Source organism: Panicum virgatum, chromosome 5K (assembly GCF_016808335.1).
Source record: "Panicum virgatum strain AP13 chromosome 5K, P.virgatum_v5, whole genome shotgun sequence".
NCBI lineage: Eukaryota > Viridiplantae > Streptophyta > Magnoliopsida > Poales > Poaceae > Panicum > Panicum virgatum.
This window is the reverse complement of record NC_053140.1, coordinates 30149112-30163629: the sequence shown is the minus strand read 5'-3', so window position 1 is coordinate 30163629 and position 14518 is coordinate 30149112.

The window sequence follows — 14518 nt, the reverse complement described above, 5'->3', positions numbered from 1 at the left end:
CATCTGACACCGGAACTCGATCGGCTCTTCAAAGCCGATGCAAGAGTCGTCCCGGGGAGCCGACCACGGCTCGGACTTACGTTTACACATGTCTTTGTATGCAGGAAACTGTTCGGAGCACGTCTGCACCCTCCTGATCGGGTATAGGTCAGGTGGCACGCCCGGTTTTCACACATCCTCCGGGCGCGTGACGGAAATTGCGGGCCGTCGACGAGGAAGCAGTGCCTCTAGCGCCCTAGCAACCTCCCGGCTCTTCGTGTTGCCCGTCGTTGCTCGCCGGTGGGTCTCGGTCGACAACACATCCTGGCACGCCCGGTGGGACTCTCGGCAACAACATCCACTGCAATGATGACTGGAGCTCAAGATCAAGAACCTGCTCCCAAGCCCGTCACATATGAAGAGCTTCCTCCTGAACACAAGAAGAAGTATGATGAGATCAAAGCTCTGCTGGAAGCCGATCTCATCGGCTCTTTTGAGAGGACTCGCAACCATGGCATCAAGTGGAAGGGGTTCTCACCAGAAGGCGCTCTGGACAATGTAGATCTGTCTGTACCATCTGAAGAACGCACCAGAGCCCTGCGTCAGGAGATGAACTACATGGTGGCCCATGCGCTTCATCGGCAGTCTCAGAGCCTGATGAACGAACTTGAGCGCATGGCGCATCGCATCATCCAGGAGATAATCAAGAACCAGTACTCTCCATCGGGGCCAATCCTGGGGAGTCACACAGAGGAAGCTGCACTGCATTCTAGGCCGCAACTGCCATTCTCATTCGCAGCTCCCAGACCACAGAGCTCGCCGATCTACGTCGTCCACAAGATCGGCGGTGATCCTGGAGAAGGCCAGTTCCTCACCGAGCCACCTAAGTTAATTCCGCACGGCTACACGTGCGCCTACATCCCTGACAGCGTCAGTCCAGCACGCTCGGTGCAGATGGTGAACCCAGGAGCTTCTGGAGCAGACGCAGAAAAACAAGCGTGGCTGGCAAAGTACGCTACTGGGCCGAGTGCTGAGCCATCGGCCCCAAGAGTTCTTAGTGTGGAGCAGGTCAGTGCAATACTCAGAGACCAGTTCGGCATCCTGCCCAAGAGGAAAGCGATCGGCTATTACAAGTCGTATCCAAGCGACTACGACTTGATCCCACTGCCACCCAAGTATCGGCTTCCTGAGTTCACCAAGTTCAACGGGTCAGAGGGAGCCAGCTCCATCGAGCATGTGAGCCGATACTTAACACAGCTTGGGATGATCTCAGTGTCGAATCCATTGAGGGTCCGGTTCTTCGGCCAATCCCTTACAGTCCCAGCTTTTGGATGGTATGCGTCACTAGCTCCGGATTCGATTCAGACTTGGAGGCAGCTTGAAGATCAATTCCATACCCAGTACCACTCGAAAGCTGCAGAAGCTGGAATTGCCGACCTCGCCCAAGTCAGGCAGAAGCGAGGAGAGACCGTGTCAGAGTACATACAGCGCTTCAGGGAGGTCAAGAACCGATGCTACTCGTCGCGCATCACAGAGAAAGAGGCAGTCGATCTGGCTGTCCTGGGACTTGCTAAGCCGATCAAAGATGCAACTTTCCAGTTGGAGCTCACGTCTCTGGCGCACCTGGTGCAGAAGCTTACAGCATACGAGCATTATCATCCTGAGCTGTACCAGGACAAGTTCAAGCGCCATGTGAACATGGCCCAGGCAGATGAATCTGAGGACTCGGGTGAGGAGCAAGAAGTGGCCGTGGCAGAGTGGACTCGGGGGGCAAATCCTGTCCCATGCAAGTGGATCAAGCAGCAGGGGCTTGTGAAGGGCTTCGACTTCGACGTGACAAAAACAGAGCAGATATTCGACCTGCTCCTCAAAGAAAAATAGCTGAAGCTCCCAAAAAATCACAAGCTGTCGACGGCACAAGAGCTGCAGGGAAGGCTATACTGCAAGTGGCACCACTCGTTTACTCATGCCACGGGTGAATGCAAGCAGCTGCGTCACCAGATCCAATCGGCTATCGAGCAAGGCCGATTAATCCTGGCTCAGCACACTATGAAGGTGGATACGAAGCCCTTCCCACAAGCTAACGTGGTGGAACTGTCAGACTTCAGGTCCGAGGGCCAAGATCTGGCATTCCAGATCAACATGGTGGGACCTATGCGCCGCCATGACAAGCAGAGGAGAGAGGCCGCTTCTGGCAAGCGGCCGCAGAATGAACACGAGTTGGAATAGCAGCATGTGACTGAAGAGCAAGTGCGTCACATCCGCAATCAGCTTCCAGTTTCTAATCGGCTTCTGGAAAAATACCAGTACCAGTACCAGCTACGCCGCCGATACGAATCGGAGGAAGACGAGTACGAGCACCGCTCAGGAAGGACATTGGGGAGGCGCCAAGCTATACGCGACCATTGGCATTGCCCGTTCTTCAGGTACTGTTGGAATTCCGGCATGAGCCGATTACTCACTATAGATGATTGCTTGGAGTGCAGGCCTCGAGGACACTAGTAGGACAAGACATCGTTGTTCCGGCGTTTGGGGCCCAGAACACGTCAGGATAACCATGTGAGGCGCCCATCCAGGGGTGATTCAGAGCTAGAGGAAGAAGACAGGTACCATCGCCCACGGTGGTGTCCTGATGGGCTCAATCGGTCGCAGAAGCGCAGAGAACAGCGCCTGCGCAATCTGGAAGAGGCAGAAGCAAAGTATCTTGACATGCTGAGGAAAGCGTGTCCGGATCTAGCAGAGCAAGTTAGGCGACCGCAGAAGGAAGAGAGGCGCCCCCCGAGGATGGAGTGGCGCCCCAAGTAGACAAACACCGATGAGAAGCCATCGGCTGATGTGAACATGGTGTTCGTGCTCCCGTCGGAGTTTCGAGCACCCTAACCGGAGGAATTGGCCATCGCGCAGCCGGATCTCGGCCCACGGCCGATCATTTTCGAGAAGCCCAAGGAGAAGAGCTACAAACACTTGAAGGGGTTATATCTCAAGGGCTTCATTGACGGCAAGCCTGTGAACAGGATGTTGGTCGACACTGGTGCCGCAGTTAACCTGATGCCATATTCTGTGCTGCGCCGATTGGGTCGTTCTTCTGCCGATTTGATCAAGACCAATGTGATGCTTAATGACTTTAATGGACAGCCATCAGAGGCGATGGGGGTTCTTAATGTGGAACTGACAGTGGGCCGCAAGACTGTACCGACATCGTTCTTCATCGTTAACAGCAAGAGTACATACACGGTGCTGCTTGGAAGGGACTGGATTCATGCCAACTGTTGTATCCCTTCCACAATGCACCAGTATCTCGTCCAATGCGATGGCGATGAAGTAGAAGTGGTCCCTGCAGATGATTCCAGTGAGGTCTCGGTCGCAGATATGAACGCCTGGGACGCGGAAGGACAAGAGCCGATCTCAGGGATCGCCCTGGAAGACTGTGATCGGATTGAGGCGACAAAAAAACGGATTGAGGCTGGTCTTATCCACTGGCCTCACAGAGTAAACGCATCCTGGCATGCCACGGAGTGTAATAAAAATAGAGAGGCCGGTCCCGGCGATCGGCCCCGAAAAATAGAAAAATTCTGTTTTTGGTCGGAATTGTTACATCATGTACACACGATGGCCTGCTCTGGCAGTTGGTCACTCATCGACTATTTGGCTCTGAGAAATAATAGAAGTATAGAAGCGGCCAGCCCGTGCGGTTGGCCAAATAATTTTTCTTGTCATCTCCCTATGTTTGCTGCTGATCTTGTGGATAGTGAAGACTCGCTTGCATTCGCGGCTGATTTTTTAGATGACGGCAAACTCGGATACGGGTTCACATCAGCTGATGATTTGGAAGAGATTGACATCGGTCCTGGGGATAAGCCACGGCCGACATTTATCAGCAAGAAGTTGGATCCGGCTTTGCGAGAGGAGGTGATCACACTGCTAAAAGAATACTGGGATTGCTTTGCATGGGACTACACAGAGATGCCTGGACTGGATAGAAGCATAGTCGAGCATCGGCTCCCGCTCAAGAAAGGGTTTCGACCGTTTCAGCAATGAGCACGTCAGATGAAGGCCGAAGTCCTGGAAGAGGTTAAGAAAGAGGTAGAAAACATGCTGGATGCTGGGTTCATCAGGCCATGCCGATATGCAGAGTGGATCTCTAGCGTGGTGCTGGTACAAAAGAAGGATGGCCGATGGCGTGTTTGCGTTGACTTTAGAGATCTCAACAGAGCAACGCCAAAGGACGAGTACCTGATGCCTGTTGCAGAAACATTGATCAACGCAGCTGCTGGCCACAAAATGATGAGTTTTATGGATGGCAATGCCGGTTACAACCAGATCTTCATGGCCCCAGAGGATGTGAACAAGACTGCGTTCAGAGTACCAGGTGCAGTTGGCTTGTTCGAGTACTTGGTTATGACCTTCGGACTGAAAAATGCCGGTGCAACGTACCAACGTGCCATGAATTACATTTTTCATGATCTCATCAGCAAGCTGGTAGAGATTTATATTGATGACGTCGTGGTCAAGTCCAAGTCAGCTGCGGGGCATCTAGAAGATCTGCGCCAAGTTTTGGAGCGGACTCGAAGGTTTGGGCTCAAAATGAACCCGAAAAAGTGCGCTTTCGGTGTGTCGGCCGGTCAGTTTCTAGGATTCCTGGTGCACGAACGGGGAATTGAGATCGGCCTAAAGAGTCAAGAAGCTGTGAAGATGATGAAGCCGCCTACTACAAAGAAGGAGTTACAGAAACTCATCGGTAAAATTAACTTTATCAGGCGATTTATTTCTAATCTGTTCGGACGCATTGAGCCGTTTATGGTTTAGTAAAGATCAAATCCGATGATGAGTTTCGCTGGGGGGGGCAGAACAGCAACAAGCTTTCGATGAAATCAAGGAATATTTGTCAAAGCCTCCAGTGTTGGTTCCTCAGCATGATAGGCCGTTTTATGTGTACCTATCTGTGGGTGACACTTCTATTGCTTCGGTGTTGGTTCAGAAGCATGACGGCCAGGAGATGGTGGTTTTCTACCTTAGCAGACGCATGTTAGACGCCGAGACCAGGTACCCTAAAATCGAGAAGCTTTGCCTTTGCTTATACTTTACATGTACAAAGCTTCGTCATATTTTGCTCTCGGCGGAAACAATTGTCATATGCAAATCGGATGTCATAAAGCATATGCTGTCGGCCCCTATCGTTAAAGGTCGACTTAGAAAATGGATGTTTGCATTGTCAGAGTTCGATATCCGATACCAGCCTGCAAAAGCAGTCAAGGGACAAGCACTGGCGGATCTTGTTGCGGATAGGATCAGCACTGATATTGCTGCATTATTTATTCGTGCTTGGGCTATGTTCTTTGACGGATCGGCTTGTGATGATGGGTGCGGTGTGGGAATTCTGTTGGTGTCGCCCTGAGGGGCGACTTATTCCTTCTCTATCAGAATGACTGCCCCGTGCACCAATAATCTCGTGGAATATGAAGCCGTTCGAAAAGGGATGGAATTGCTTCTCGAAGCCGGTGCAGAAGCAGTGTAAATTTTTGGAGATTCGAAGCTAGTGATTTCTCAGCTCACGGAGGAATATAGGTGTGAGAGCGAGGCTCTTTTCCCGATATGGATGTAGTGCCATGAGTTGATGTCACGATTCAGGTACATCAATTTCCACTGGATACGCAGGACTCTGAATAATGAAGCCAATGATTTGGCACAAATGGCTTCTGGTTACAAGGAGACAGCCGATGGAGTCGAGGTAGAGGTTCAGTTTCTAGAACCCGGAGACTGGAGAGCCGATATCTTCAATTACTTGAAGGATTCGGCTCGGGGGGCACCCAGAAGGATAAGACTCAAGGCCATGAAATATGTTCTGATAGGGGACGATATGTTCTACAGGACCTTGGAAGGACTACTACTTAAATGCCTGGGACCTTCAGAGTCAAATCGGCTCTTGCATGAGGTACATGAAGGAGCCTGCGGTACTCACCAATCGGCTCATAAGATGAAATGGCTGATTAGGCGATCGGGTTATTACTGGCCCACTATGCTTGAAGATTGTTTCAAATATTACAAGGGATGTCAAGCATGTCAGAGGTTTGGCAAAATTCAGATAGTGCCAGCGTCAATGATGAATCCTATCATCAAACCCTGGCCATTCAGAGGTTGGGGCATGGACATGATTGGACAGATCAACCCGTCGTCTAGCAAGGGTCACCAATGGGTCTTGGCTGCCACAGATTATTTCACAAAGTGGGTAGAGGCAGTACCCATGAGGTCAGTGGCATCAAGAGATGTGATCAGCTTTGTCAAAGAACACATCATTCACAGATTTGGGATCCCTCAGACCATTACGACCGATGGAGGATCGGTCTTTATATCGGAGGAGTTCAGAAAGTTTGCCGATGACATGGGGATTAACCTGATCAGATCATCTCCATATTATGCCCAAGCTAATGGATAGGCTGAAGCATCCAACCAGAGCCTCATCAAGCTCATAAAAAGAAAGATCGATGAATATCCTAGGCGCTGGCATGAGGTGTTGTCAGAAGCTTTGTGGGCATATCGTATTTCGTGTCATGGGTCCACCAAGACGTCGCCGTACCATTTAGTCTACGGCCAGGATGCTGTGCTACCGTGGGAAATCACAGCCGGATCAAGGCGTGTTGAGTTTCAGAATGATCTATCTGCTGAACAGTATGCAGCCTTGATGAATGATAATGTGGAGGATCTGATAGAGCTAAGGCTTTGGTCGCTGGAAAAAATCAAAGAGAACAAAGCCAAAGTTGCCCGTGCATACAACAAGAAGGTCAAACCTAAGGATTTCCAGGTGGGAGACTTGGTTTGGGAGGCAGTATTGCCATTGGGAACTAAAGATAAAAAGTTTGGTAAATGGTCTCCAACTTGGCATGGTCCGTACAAGGTTGATCAGGCTTTGCCTGGGAATGCGTACATGCTCGAGGAATTGGACGGCGTCAAGTTTCCTATTGCTGTCAATGGACAGCATCTGAAGAAGTATTTCCCGAGCATGTGGAAAGACGAATAAAGAAAAGCCGATGAGATCCATCTGGCTGCAGTGTAATAGACCAACACGTTGAGTTGGCCGCACAAAAAAAAATGATGATAGGCCAACACGTTGAGTTGGCCGGTAAAAAAAAATATGATGATGATAGGCCAACACGTTGAGTTGGCCGGTAAAGAAAGATAGCCGATGTATTACCATCGACTTGAGATGTTTTTAAACAAGTACAACTTTCGGGTTAACAGGCAATACTAATTGTATCTTGAGCCTATCTACTGGTTCAGGAATTCTTTTATGGCGTGGATGGCTTCAGTACGAACGGCGTCTGCACGTGCTACAATCGCTTCGTCATCCTTGTCATTGCCTGAAACTATCTGCCGACTCAAGGTGCTGATCTCTGCAAACGCTGCTTGTATTTGCTCAGATATCTTCTGGGTTTCTTGTTTGGAGTTTGCAATGGAAGTTTCCTCGGCCTGGATGAGTTCCTTGGTAATGTGGACCTTTTCTTCGAGTTCCGCCAGCTCTTTCTTCAGGAGGTCGAGTCGATTCATGTTGGCAGATACGTCAGCTTTGATATCTAGAGTTGCTTTCTTTTGGTTGAGAGCCTTGCATTTTTGGGTAATGTCGGCTTTCAGAGAAGCTTGAGAGCGACGTGCTTTCATCCTTTCTTGCGCTTTACTGACTTCTATCCGGAAGAATGGGAGGTTGCTGGCTGACCAGAGCTTGATTTGCAATGGTTCCGGGAGTTGGGATTCTATTTGCTCGAAGATGTTCTTTATTTTACTGGAATCATCAACCAGAGCAATGATTGGGGCAGATAGAAGATCCTTGATAAGTTGAAGCTGATGTGTTAGGTTAGCCGATTGCTGTAGAGATGATGTTTCTGACCCAGGGATAGTTAGACCCATTGATGCAGGGTCAAAGGAAAGCAAACCTGAAATATCAAAACTCTATGGGCGTATCTGGAGTTAGTGCAAGATGCATTTATGGAGTTATCGGCTGGTTCAGAATTGGTTTTTGTAATGTTACCTGTTCCGAAGAAGAAGTGTTGGACGGTTCAGGAGCAATCGTCCTATCAAAACTGGTGTTGACGTCAAGAGCATCTGCTGCATCGGCTTGTTCCTCACTTGCATCCATCAGTGCATCAGGAGTTGCAGCTGTCTCATGTTGATCTAGGGTTTCGACACTAGGGATTTCTTCAGCTGCATTCTGAACATAGAACTGCAGTCAACCAGAGTATACATGTATGAGATAAAGAAGAAGTTTCAGAGGGAGAAGTTACCTGGTTGGTATTAGACTCTGATGGACTCGAAGAAGCTGGTGTTGGTTTCTTGATCACTCGCCTCGTGATCATCTTCCTTTTCTTGGTCAAGACTCGGGGGCAACACTTGCAGAAGTTTGTCTTCGCTTGGAAGCCGACTGAAGTAAGTCTGGCTGAACAGACATTATCACTTTCTTCATTGGTGGTGATCCTTTGCAGAAGAGAACATCAGGAGCAGTTGGAAGAAGGTGAAATGGCTCTCCAGTACTGGTCATGGGTTCTGGACCATCTTGTTGCTGCTAACAGGATGAGCAGGTTAAGCCAAGAGAAAGGAATTGAGGATTCAAAAGGATGAATGCATAAAATCAGTACCTCTTCCTCGGGGATTACGTATTCAGGATCGATTTGCTGCAGTTGAGGGCCTAGAGCTTTCCTGAATACATGTGTTGTCCACATCTTCCACCAGGTATCAAAGCCGATTGATGAAGAAGTGAAGGACAAATCGGCTGGTATTGGAATGTGGAGGTCATCAAACATGTTGTAGCATCTTGAACTGGTAAGACCGTCAGGCAGATCGGCTCTGCTCTCCACCAAGTGGTGAATATGGAAGTGGGAAGGGACCTGTCCTAGGCCAAATTGCCGAGCTACTATGACTAGCTGGTAAGATTCATAGCCTGGCTTGATAATTCTGTTAGAAGTGCTGATGCCAAAAGGAAGGTGTGGCGGAACCACCCAAAACTACTGGGCCCAGGTGCACTGATCTTCGTTGCTAAGCAACTCTGACCCGATTTGGCACTCACCGGTAGTTCCTCGAGTGAAGCCTCGATAAAAGCCACGCTATTCCAGGATCAGCAGACAACACTCACACGAAGGTGAGCCCAGAGATTACAACACCAACCATTTCATACATTTCAGAGTGATTGCAGCGGAAAGAAAATTTATTACAAACCAAGTTCAGAGTAACAAAGTACCACGGAGTTCCAACTACTCAATTATTTAAGTCTCATGTTCAATGGAAGCAGCAAAGATAACTAGTGAGATAACGTGACGCATCGGTAAAGCCCGTACGAATGCGTCACTCAGCGAAAGGGTGATTAGCACCAGCTGAAGGGCCATCCCACTCAACAGACCAACCCGGAGGCAGAGTACAAGGCCAAGTAAGACTCGCAAACAGATCTTCAAAGTTAGTACCTGAAAAACAGTGCCACAAGCAAGGCTGAGTATACTAATACTCAGCAAGACTGACCCGTCTCCGGATATAACATAGTCCGATAACTAGACATGCAAGGCTTTTTGGTTGGTAGGGTTTGTTTGCCAAAAATGCCGCTAAGTGTTGATCCTTACTTTCAGGTTTTACTTAGCCGGATTCTAGTGGGATTAACCATTCTAAATTTGCAACTAACTCTACACAAACATGGTAGAGCAACCATTTAATCAACCAGCAGTATTTTCATCATCATGTTCCACTTGTTACTCTATGTGACCGAAAGCATTAAGCAATCTCATGCCGTGAGAGGCGGACGATTCTGAATCGGATTTCAACCTGGCCAGGGGAACCTAGACCACACGCATGGGGATCGACTTCGCTCCCGCCCATGCTACTTTTCCCCTTTCTTTCCAGTCCGTGGATCCGGAACACCCTCCCCGACTACAGAGTCCGACCACTCTGCACCCGTACGTCGCGACAAAAATATAAATCCTACTTCTACCAGGAGGGTGCGAGATCGTTCCACTCGCCGGTCCAATCAGGTACTTCAGCTTACCGATTACCATATTTCTCGGTATGTGGCTAGTACTTTCAAACGCTTAACGAAATGAGCCACACACCGCGACCTTAGCCATTTTTGACTACACCAGCGGGGTATCACAACTACACAACCCCGCCCGTTGTCCTTACATTTCAACAGGAATTAAAGTCAGTACAATTCCTATTTGCTCGCGAGAGGCAGGAAACCACTCGACTTCTACCGTACCTATTTAGCATGGCAACTAGTCGGTACAAAGATCCGGAATCAAACATAGGTTCCTATGGATCATGCATCTAAGGTTTTCGATCAACGCCTAGAAACTTAATACAGAAAACCAACTATTACCATACATAGATAAATAGATAGCAGAATGATAATTCGGAAAAATTAGTGGGATTATGCTCCGGGGCTTGCCTTCTTGGGCACTGTCTGGCAGAAAAGCTTCTGGGGCTTGGCCCAGGTCTTGAGACAAGTTAGTACAGTTCAGATTAACCTCCTGCTCCGCACGAGAGTCCGCGGGCACTAGTTCGTAGTCTCCGTCCGCGAGGTTAACCGTTTCTATATGCAATGCAAGATTTTGAGTTATTCAGGGATACAATTTCTTTCCTTCACGATAAAGTTGTAGTCCAACAAAAGTTACTTAAGTGATGATTTCAACAGTTTATTTCATGGGCAGTCATTTATAGAGTAGTAAACCTAACTACGTTTCTTCATGAATGAGTGGGGTTTTGGGTTTTCATTTTTAATTTCACACATAGCATGCTTTCATTCTTTCTTAACAACACAACTACTAAAGAGCTAGTGATGAAACACTAAAGTAACTCAGATCCAAACTTGAACATTCATGGTATAAAATTTCAGCATCTACCATAGAGCAAAAACTATAACTATTCATGCAAATGGATTACTCTAGTTGCTTCATCTTTTTGTACAGAATGTTCAACATGGGTTCTGGTGCTGCAAATTTTATGGGAGCAACTTCACAGCATATACTCAGCACTGAAATTTTTCCAGATTTTATACACTTATACAGCAGAGGTGATAAAAAGAATAAAAACAGCAAGCCATTAACAAAGATTAATTCTATAGAAAGTTTTACTAAGGATTTGGTTCTCAAATTTTTACCAGAGACTAGTCCTGAGTTAGACATACTCCATAAAATTTTTCAAGATTTAACTCACTATGATAAATTAGTTATTCAGTTAACTTAACATGAGTTTGCATAAATTTCTCAAGATGCATTTGACCAGTATTGCATCTGAACTTTTTATCACAGGTAGATCATACTCTAAACAAGATCATGCCCAAAAATAAAGATCAGAAACATTGTAGATTACTCAGAACAAAAATAGTAATTCTAGCCCTAAGATGCTAAGCATGATTATTCAACAAAGCAAAACTCCATAACTGCAGCTCAAAATTTTTAGACAGGAACATAGAGCTAAAAAGAGACTCCAGAAATAAATATAGATTTTTCTGAGCTTAAGAACTATATATGAGGAATTAATTTGATTAAACCAGCATAAATCATGGTATATAGCACACGAACTCTAATAAATTTGAAATTTAGAGATTTGCAGGGATTCAGTGGCACAAGTCTGTAGTAAAATTTTCAGAGCAAGGTCATGTGTATATTTTCCTGAATTAATTCGAAAAAGCTAACAACAGATTAGAGAATCTTGATTGTTCTAACATGATAACTGTTTTGGGTTGTTGTCATCTTTTTACTGTGATCTTAGCATTCCATTAGTGATAACATATCCAAAAAATCAAGGTCATTTGATGGGTAGAACTTCATGAACATGCATAAGGTGGTTTTCTTATTCTTTTCCCTAGATTAAATTCGGTTGAGTTTCTGCAAATGTGAATGTTACAAAATTTGTAGATTTTGTTACAAGGATTCTAGATCAGTTGAGTTTGCATTTTTCTGATTTTTCTGTGATTTGTTTCGCATTTTAGAAGTTCACTGGTATACACTGTAAAACTTGCAGAGACACCCTTGAACGAAAAAAAGAAATTACAACCGGGTCCTTCGCCGGCCTTCTCCGCCGTGGCATCTTGCCGGTGGTGTTCTGCGGTGCAGGGCTTACCGGGGCTGCCACGGGGAGGCGCGTGGGGGAGAAAGGATCGAGGAACACCTACCCTGGTCGACGTTCGAGCGTTTGGAGCACAGGTTCAAGCTCGTCGGCGTTGATGGCGGGTCGGTTGTTCGGTTCGCCGGCGCTGGAGGCGAAGGAGGGCTCGGGGTAGGGGAACAAGGCGCGCACGAGCACCGCGTGAGCTGGTGGATGCTTCTGGGGTAGCTGTCGGGCTCGGTCTTCCCCGGAGCTGGCCGGTCCGCGGTGAGCCTGAGCTCGCCGGCGGCGGCGCAAAAGGGGAACGGCTTCGGGAGGGGGTTTGGATTCGATTCCGTGCGCGTGGAGCTTAACTGGGAGGTGGCGAAGCTACTGCGGTGGTCAGAGGGGGCAATGTGGGGCTGGGCTAGCCGGCCCGCGCGAGCTGGATCTCGGCGGCCATGGCGGAGCGGCGGGAGGAGGAAGAAGGGGAAGAAGGGGCGCGACTGTGGGGGTTCTGGGGGTCTTTATAGGCCAAAGAGCTCATGGGTGAGGAATGGAGTGACTGGGGGCGGTCGATTTGGCCTGGGCGAGTCGACGGCGAGCGGGCGGAGGAGGCAGCGGCGCGGCGCATGGCTGAGGTGTCGTGGCGGCTCGGGGAGCGGCCTGGGACGCGTGTGGGCGTGGGAGGGCGCCAAGGGGCGGGCCAGGTGGCGTGGAGAGGTTTCCCCGGGTCCATTTGGCCGCGGGCGCACGGTGGACGAAGTCCACCGGCGGCGTACAGCGGGCGGCGCGAACAGAGCAGGCCGGGAAAGAGAGAGATGGAGATAAGGGCATATTTGTGATTTCTGAAATTCCAGGGACCTCCCGGTAAACTAAAATTATCTCCTAATTGGAGGGCTCAAATGGAAAAGTGTTGAATACCACTTTTGCATAACTTTTCAAGATCTACAACTTTTGTGTTATGCAAATTTTCATTTGAAACTCACATTTTGAACTATTGGTACCTTTGCATATTTGCACAAAAGGACTTTAGTTTTATTCAGTTTTTGAATTGATTTTTGCTGAAGTTCAATTGAGCACATGTCAATTGAAACACCTCCCATGAGCCAACTAAATTTTTGTGCATATTTTTGAATTTAACTTTTGAATAGCTTTTCACCCTTTTTCTTTCTACTTTCATTTCTTATGCAATAACTGGTCTTTTATTTGAACCCTTCTCTTGAATTATTTTCCCAAATTTTCTTTTAACTTTAACTAAGGTGTATTGATTGGATTTAAAAGTATTGACACCTGAGGTGTCACAACCTACCCCCCTTAAAAAGAATCTTGTCCCGAGATTGGATGATTGGATTTAGGTGGGGAAAATGATATACCTGAGGTAGAGCTAAGGAAACCCGGATAATGTCGATTAAGATAATCCTCCGTCTCCCAGGTGGCTTCTTCCTCAGTGTGATGAGACCACTGAATTTTATACATTTTTACCACCTTTCGATGAGTACCCCTCTCTTTTTGATCCAGAATTTTGAGTGGATATTCGGTATATGAGAGATCGGGCTCCACTAAAATTTCCTGTTGATCAATGATTTCCGTAGGAACTCGAACACATTTCTTGAGTTGGGATATGTGGAAAACATTATGGATGGCGGCAAGTCGTGAAGGAAGTCGCAAACGATAAGCCACGGGTCCACATTCTTCAATGATTTCATATGGCCCGACATAGCGAGGTGCGAGCTTACCCTTGACTCCGAAACGTTGAACGCCTCGAGTTGGGGACACTCGTAAATAGACGTGGTTACCAACCATGAACTTCAAAGGATCCCTTCTTTTATCGAAATAACTCTTCTGCCGAGACTGGGCTGCTCGGAGATTTGCTTGTACTATTTTTACTTTCTCTTCAGCCTCGACCACTAATTCAGGTCCAAAGATTTGACGTTCTCCAGTCTGGGACCAACTCAAAGGAGTTCGACACCGTCGACCATACAAGGCCTCGAAGGGTTCCATCTTCAGACTGGCCTGATAGCTGTTGTTATAAGAAAACTCAGCCAAGGATAAACATTTGTCCCAGTTTTTGTCATAATGGATGACACATGCTCGAAGCATATCCTCAAGAATTTGATTCACCCTTTCGGTCTGTCCGTCAGTCTGTGGATGGTAAGCTGAGCTTCGAATTAATTTAGTTCCGAGAGCCTCTTGGAGTTGCTCCCAAAACCTTGCCACAAACTGAGGACCACGATCCGATATAATTGTTTTGGGTATACCGTGTAGGCAGACAATCCGATCAATATAGATCTCAGCATACTTCTTGGCTCGATATTCAGTATGTACTGGAATAAAATGAGCAGTCTTTGTGAGCCTATCAACAATGACCCAAATGGAATCATGGTGCTGAGAAGTATTTGGTAAGCCTACGATGAAATCCATGCTGATATCGTCCCATTTCCAGGACGGAATTGGTAGAGGTTGGAGAGTTCCAGCAACTTTC